This window comes from Dasypus novemcinctus, chromosome 19 (assembly GCF_030445035.2).
Source record: "Dasypus novemcinctus isolate mDasNov1 chromosome 19, mDasNov1.1.hap2, whole genome shotgun sequence".
Taxonomy (NCBI): domain Eukaryota; kingdom Metazoa; phylum Chordata; class Mammalia; order Cingulata; family Dasypodidae; genus Dasypus; species Dasypus novemcinctus.
In genome coordinates, this window is record NC_080691.1 from 33488576 (window position 1) to 33496409 (window position 7834).

The 7834-nt window shown below is 55.3% G+C and overlaps 1 long non-coding RNA gene across 1 annotated transcript; it reads right to left on the reverse strand.

Moving 5' to 3' along the window:
- Positions 1 to 3146: 3146 nt before the first annotated feature.
- On the reverse strand, positions 3147 to 5324 carry LOC139437039 (uncharacterized). Its single transcript, XR_011646602.1, has 2 exons — positions 4880 to 5324; positions 3147 to 4716 (listed from the first exon to the last, which is right to left on the reverse strand). It is a non-coding gene; the product is annotated as an uncharacterized lncRNA (long non-coding RNA).
- Positions 5325 to 7834: the final 2510 nt, after the last annotated feature.

A 7834-nucleotide genomic window follows, 5' to 3' on the forward strand; every position in this document is an offset into this window, starting at 1 on the left:
CAACAAAAGTTGGCTTGCATTTCTGCTCCATTTTATCCAGTGTCTAAAGCCAAGCCCCGCTCACATTCCCTGCCCTGCCTCTTCTGGATTGTGGCAGAGTGGAATCCCCTGGGGATAGAGGTGGAAATGCTTTTGCTTTGAATAAAGTTAGACAACAAAAAGAACTTCCCAACCACAGGAGCAGAGGAGTGTGTCTCCCACAGTCAACATCAAGAGATGCTGAGCTAGAAATCTCTTCCTGAGACAGAAAGATGGATGGGCGACGCTTTCAAGTTCCTTGTGGCCTTAGGATTCTAGAAGGCACGACAGCAGTGTGGCCTCCCTGGTGCCATCCGTCTTCTGTGTTTCTTGCTGGCTGGCTGGGGAGTGCCATGCTATTGTCTGGCACTGGGGGAAGGGGAGTTGCTGCATTACAGGGTCCTGGGATTGGTGGGAACACCCCCGCCCCGTGCCCCATGCCCACCAGCCCACCGGAGCAGCCGGACAGCATTTCTGCTGTCTGTGGGCTCACTTATCATTCCAAGAGGGGCACACTGCCAGCAGTCCCCAGAGACACCTCCGCCGTGGCCCCATCTGATTGAAATCCAGGCCCAGGCACGGAAAGTGGCCGCCCGGAACCCGAAATAAATAATACCCCGGGCAGGAGGCACAAATCTGCCGCTAATTACGGCATATCCTGATTAAATGGGGTGCGTAAATAAATATTTCATCTCAGAAGATGAATCGGCGGGGAGGGCTGCCACAGTCAGCACTGCTCTGAGCCTCCCTTGTCTTGCTTCCTCCCCCTAAGGGCAAAGGAAGCACAGAGCCTCCGCCTGACTTGCTGGGTGGTTCAGGGTCAGTCACTCCCCCACCCTGGGCCTCATCCGTCAAGCGGGGAGTAAGTGATCACCCCTCGGCCGACCTCACAGGTGTGAGAATCTGAACGGCATTCAGAGTGACTGGGTTTTGTCAGAGCTGAGGAGACAGTGGAATTGGGGGCAGGGAGGTCTTGGGTTTGAATCCCAGCTCTGGGACCTTCCGTGTGCCTCGGTTTCCCCTTCAGTAAGTTGGGTGGATGTGAAGAGCCAATGAACAATCTGCGCCCAGGCTCACAGATGCTGCCTGCTCATTTCCGTGGGACTGAGCGATAATAGAATTGGGGGCCCAGGGGAAGGGAGGAGGAGGGAGAATCATCCTGGAAAAGTTTAAATCAATTAACTCCCTTCCAGAAAACAGGCTGGGAAATGTAATGAGGAAATAATGACTTTTCTCCACAGGATTAAATGACACAGACCAGGGCCCAGCGAGGAATCAGGGAGGTGAGCATGGAAGTCCTGTCTCTGTCCGTTGCAACCTTGGGCAAGACTCGCTCTCTGAGCCTTAGTTTCCCCGGCTGTACAGCAAGAGAGCAGGACCAGCAATAGGAAAGTTAATCGATGGCAAGCCTTCTGTGATCCCCCTTCCCTGGCCCGTGGCAGGCATCAATAATCAATTGCAGCACTGTTCTCATTCAGCTCCGTTAGGATGGCAAAGCCAATCAAAGCCAGTGCTCTAGGCGGCCCCTCCCAGGGGAACAGAGTTGGCACAAAGGCACCAGACTCGGTTTAGGTGGTCTCCAAGTCCTTCTCCAGCATTCGGCCAATACTCGCCATGTTCTTTGCTGCAGTTTTAGACTCAGAGTCCCTGCTGGCACTAAGAGCAGAGGCTGAGTTCACTGAGTTCACTGAGGGTTAGGAGTGAGCCAGGAGCTGTTCTAAATGCTTTCCCGTATCAACTCATTGAGACCTCGCAATCACTGGATAAGCAGTTACTATTATTATTCTCATTTTACAGAGGAGGTCCCAGATGCCCGGAGAGGGGAAGTGATTTAGCCCAAGGTCATACAGCTGGTAAATGGGGCACAGGCTCAAGACTTACTTGAAACAGTCCAAATGGGATGAAGGGCCCTTTTCTTCTCTTTTAATTGGAAGTCTGGGCAGGAGAATGCGCATGCCTCCTCTGGACCAGACGCATCACACACACACATTATCAGCTTGGAACTGACAGTGTCTTCATTTTCCAGATGGGGAAACTGAGTCTCAGAGGGGTGATGGGAGCTGCCCATGGTCACATGGCGGGTTGGTTGCTGGGGAGGGCAGGGGCGGCCCCTTGCCCCCAGGATGGCTTCTCGCGTTCTTCATTTCCCACTTGCCCCTCTCCCTGCCTGCACTGTGAGTCCCTCTTGGACAGGAAGGATGCCTGTTTATCCTGGACTCTCCGGCACTCAGTCCAGGCACACTGGAGTTTTGGAATGAATGAGTGAATGAATGAATGAATGGCACAGCAAGTATCAGAGGAACTGCAGGCTTAGGGTACCTCCCTTCCATCGCCCTCAGAGCCCTGGGGCTCCTGGCCCACCTGCCCTGCTGGGGTGCCCTCTCCCCTCCACTCGTGGCCCCAGGGGACCCTGGGGGATTCTGGTTGAGGCCCAAATCTGTCATTCCCTAGTGGTCTGTCCCGGCCCCGGCTTCCCCGTCCATCTTCCCAACCAGAGAAGGGAGGGGTGCTGGGTGCTCCAGGAAATTCTTGGCCCCTCTTCAGTATGACTCCATCACCCCCCAATCACCCACTCTCCATCCGCAGAACCTTTTGGTCAAACACCTTGGAACCCAACACAGAAGACAGCCAGAAGCAGAGGGACGTGGTGGGAGGGGCTTGAGAGTGGGGCAGTCGGGCCTGGTGCCCCACCCACACCCCTTCCCTCCCAGCCGCTCCGGGGGTCGAGACCCCCAGAGAGGCTCCAGAAAGCCGTTGGGAGACACTGCCCAGGGAGCCAGCACCCCTAGCTTTCAAGCCCTGCCCAGCGGTGGGCTCACTGACTGACCTCGGGAAGCCTCTTGCCTGTTCTGGGCCTTAGTTTCCCCATCTGCAACATGAGGGGGCTGAACTCAAGTGGTTTTCAAACCTTTATCATTTTTCAAAGGAAATCACATGCTGAGCCCAAATATGGAAAAGAGCTTGAACGTGCCCTGGTTGAAGCTGTTAGGGCGGGGTGTGGGGTGTGGACCCCAGAGCCCTGTCTTTTCCAGCTCCTTCTGGCTGCCCCCACCACCAACTCATGGTCCCTGAGGCCTTTTCCTCAAACCCTAAGGTTCCTAGAAAGATTTTGAAAATGCAAGACTAGATATTTTTTCAAGCATTTTATTGTGAACATTTTCAAACGTACAGCAAGGTTGAACGACATTTACAGCGGACACTTTTATGCCCACCATGTGCGTTTGACCTCTAATATTTCACTGTACTTGCCCTCTCAGACAAGGGCACCCTCTCAGCTCTTAAAATGCAAAGACTAGAGAGGGCCATGCTGGAGGACTCCGAGTCCTTCCCGAGAGGCCCTGGGAACTGGTGATGGCAACATTAGCTGCTATAACAAACAGACCTTGACATTTCGTGGTTTAACCCAACAGAAGTTCGTTTCTCACATAACAGTTCAAAGTGTGTGCCGTTGGTTGACAAGTGGGCAGCTTTTCCTCTGAAAGTGATTCAGGAACTCAGGTTCAGTCCCTCTTTTGGCCCTACCTTATCCTGCTCTGCCTTAGAAGGGACAATCCTCTGTCTCGGGGCAGGTGGAGAAGGCACACGCCCTTCCTACAGCACAATTGCTCACCTTTTGTTGGCAAGAGCAACTCATAGAGGGAAGTGGATGTGGCTCAAGCGGTTGAGCTCTTGTCTACCACATGGGAGGTCCCAGGCTCGGTTCCCAGTGCCTCCTAGAGAAGACAAGCAAGACAGCAAGCTGGCATGACAGACAGGCATGGCAAGCTGATGAAACAAGATGACACAACAAGGAGACACAAAGAGGAAAGTCAATAAGAGAGAACAAAGTAAGGAGCTGAGGTGACCCAACGATTGAGGGTCTCTCTCCCACATGGGAGGTCCTGGGTTCAGTTCCTGGTGCCTCCTAAAGAGAAGACGAGCAGACAGCAAGTGCAAAACAATGTGTGTGGGTGGGTGGAATAAATAAATAAAAATAAATCTTAAAAAAAAAAAGAGCAACTCATGGAACCATGGCTGGAAAAGCAGTCCCCAGCGGGGCACTGCTTCCCAGACTCTGTTCTGTCCCATGGAAGGGGACACAGATTTCAGGGGTGAGTTGGCTCTCTCTACTACGCCTACTTTGGCTAGAAGCGCCCCCAACCATCTCAGATCTTCCCAGTCATCCCCCTGTCTCTATGCAACCCCACGCCAGATCAGAGGCGGCCTAGCCAGCTCTCCAGAATTTAACTTAGCTCAACAAACATATATTGAGCTCTTACTGTATACCTGGGTTCTGTGCCCAGCCTAGTCCATATAGAGTTGAACAAGTTGAGGTCCCTGCACTCAAGGGTCTCCCAGTCAATGGAACAGACATTCTTTCCTCTTGAGCCCTCCCTTTCTTGAAAGAAAGCCCATGAGATTTTCTGATTTGCAAGGGTAGGTGAATGTGACGTTGGACTACTGAAGGAAGAATCCGATTTGATCAGTCTTTTCTGCTCCTCTTCCACAAGCCCAGCATGGTTGAGCTCATTTAATCCTTCCCTCGCCCTTGCACAGGCATTTCCCCCATTTTATATAAGGGGATACCTTATATAAGGATCAGAGTGGTGAAGTGACTTGCCTAAGGTCACACAGCTGGTGATTGAGTTGGGATTTGAACCCAAATATCACTTCCTAGTTCCTTGTTCATTTCTGCTCCATCAGGGTATATGCCGGAATCTGCAGCAGAAGAGAGACGCAGAGTGAACTTCCAGACTTGAGCTCTGGGTCTCACTCACATCTCCCCATTGCCTCCTCCCTATAGCACCCAGGAGTCTGGTGCTGCTCTTCTTGCCATTTTAGAGAGCAGCAAACTGAGGACCAGAGAGGTGATGTGACTTACCCAAAGCGCACAGCCAGTTTGGTGTCATCTCCTGGTTGCCAGCACCGGGGCACATCCTGAGGGTTTTGATGGCTCAACATAAAGGCAGTGGGTGCTTCCTTGTCGCAAGGATGGTTGGAAAGGCCACGAGCTGCTTTCTCCGTTGACAGCGCGGGCACATCCTCTAGGACGATGGGATGGCGCTCCTGAGCGGTAATGGTTTACAAAACGGCTGTAGCCCCGCTGAGCAGAGGCCCTCCCTGCCGGATCCCAGCCTGTGAGGGCTCTGCGGCAAGGCGGGGGCGCCTTCCTGGAGCTGCCGAGGTCTGAGCAGGGCGCTGGGGCGGCCGCGGGGAGCCGGGAGCGGCCGAGCAGGAAGCAGGGAGCCGGTCGGTGCCGACAAAGGGCTCAATCAATGCTATCTCCCCAGGCCATGCCTGGCCAGACATTGATTTCTGCCGCTGTTGTTAACTCCCTGTTTATGTAACGCCTGAACTTTGCACAACTGAACCGTTTAATGTGCAGAAGAGGTCCCGTTGCCATGAAAACCAGGCTGCACATGACAGCCGGGATGCGGCGGTATCCCTGCTTTATTGGCCCGTGCTGAATGTATTTTAACCTTGATAAGTCAATAACTTTTTGTTCCAAAGGAGATCTGCCAGGTGGGCCTGGGAGGGCCTGCTGGCCTTTGCGGGCCAGAAGGGAGGAGGGGCGGGCTGGGGCTAATCCCCTGGAAATCTCCCTGCCACTCAGAGCCCTGGAGAACAGGGCCCAGCTGGCCGGGGAGCAGACAACCTCGGGGCGGGGGGTGGGGGGGGGGGGGTGGCCGGGGCCACCTCCACCTCCTCCGGTCGCTGTTTCCCATTTGATAAGACCTCCAGCAAAGTTGGAAACCCCCTCTCCTGGAGGCTCAAGTCCTGGTCACCCAGAGCATGACTCAGGGGCGCTGTGTGACCTTGAGCGGGGCCACCGACCCCAGCCTCAGCGTCCACATCTGGAGCACTGGTCCCTCGCTGCCAGGCTGGCAGGTCACGTAAGTGAAGCCCCTGGGATGGTGCCTGGCCCGTGGCAGGTCCCCGCTCTGATTCTATGGGTCCAGCCCATTGCACTTGGGGAAATGTTCACGCTCATTTTCTCGTTGATAATTCTTGAGATTGGCAGGGCTGGGGCAGGTAGCCCCACTTTTCAGATGCGGACACTGAGGCCCAGGGAGATCAGCTGACTTGCCCAGGGGTCATGTGATAAAACGGAGGCACTGGCTAAAGGATCCAAGCTCCTGGCTTCCAGCCCAGGGCTCTCTCAAGCGCCAGGCGCAGGAGTGCCACCCAGGCTGCCAGTTCCCCAGCATCCAACCCCAGATCGGTGGCAGACGCCACCAACTGATGGCAGCTCAGACCTCTTTCCCTGTTGAACCTGGGTGAGGCCTCAGAATCCTTCTCAACACAGAGCTGGTGTTGGGAAGAGACTCAAATGGAACTTTGTCCTGAAAGTGCTCTGGGTTCAAATCCTACCTCTGGACCAAGCTTACAGTGTGACCTTGGGCAAGTGTTCTTCCCTCTCTGGGCCTCTTGATCCCCAGTGATGAAACAAGGCGGACATTTAATGATTCCTGGATTCTCAGAGGGCTCTCCCATGTGAGAAAGGACCTCTACCAACTTTTGATTCCTGTCCCCATTCCTATAAGTATTTGTGAGTAGCCAGCAGTAATGAGTGCCTGGGAAGGGACAAACGAGAGGGAGGTGCCCTGGGAGGGGGACTCCAGATAGGGTGGTCAGGGAGGGCTTCCTGGAGGCGGTGACATTTGAGCTGAGACCTGAAGCAGGAGACTGAGCCGGCTGTGCCATTCGATGGGAAACAGCCTGGCACCTTCAAGCAGGCAAGAGGAGACCGAAGCGGCTGGAGCAGAGCCAGGGTGGGGTAAGGTCGGGGCGCCTGACTGGGGTCAGGCCCTGGGGTCACCTGGGCCTCCTCAGCCCCAGCCACCTCCCCGCTCCCTCCCGCTGGGCCTGCCCCAGAGAGCGAGGCTTCAGGCAGTCCCGGGAGGGGGGGCTGGGCGAACAAGGTTGCGTTGCACGTGCGCTCTCTTTCCCCTTTTCTCCAGGAGGAGCATAAAGAGCTCTTTCTTTTCTGCTTATTAATAGCTCTGATTAAATTATCTCTGAAAACCCTGCGTGGTGTGCACCAATGGGGGCTCGGCTCCCTCCCGGCTCTGGCCTAGATTATGGCAACGAGGGCAGGTGAGGCAACCGAGGGTTGGGAGGGAGGCGGGGCGCCCTGCTCCCTGCCCCCCCCCGGAGAAAGGCCGAGCCTCTGCCCCCGCCACCCCCAGCCCCAGCTCAGCCTCGGCCCCACCTCAGCTGCCACCTTTTGGACACGGAGACCTCTGCCCCGGGGCGTCCTCTGCGGGGACCCTCGCCTCTCCCCTTGGTGGGCTCCTGCTCATTTTTCACAGGACCGCCAGCCTAGGCTGGGCCCCGCTCCCGCTCGGGGCTGATAACTGTGAGTTGCCTGGTCTGTGTCCCCCGTGAAATGTGAGTTCCACGAGGCCAGGGACTGTGTCGCTGCTGAATCCCCAGCGAGTGGCACCCCACAGGTACCTATTAGCTCAGTTAAAAGGAAAACGGCGAGACCGCCGCCTGCGAGGGCCCAGTGCAGGCGTGATGGACGCGGGACAGCCGGTGCCGAAGGTCCAGATCACAGGCCCCCTGAGCAGGGCCTATGTGGCAAGTCACCCTACTTCACAGATGGGGGAAACTGAGGCACAGAGCATGAGTCACACGACCCTGCAGAGTCAGGATTCAAGCACAGTCTGGCTCTACGCCTGCCATCCTCTACAAACAAAGCAAAACAGAACAATCTAGGCCAGGTCCTCCACTGACTCAGTGATTTATTTCGCAATAAGGCAAACCTTTATTGAGCACTGACTGTTTACCGGGCCCTGAGCTAAGGATAAAGTGCTCTGCCTTCCCAGAGCCC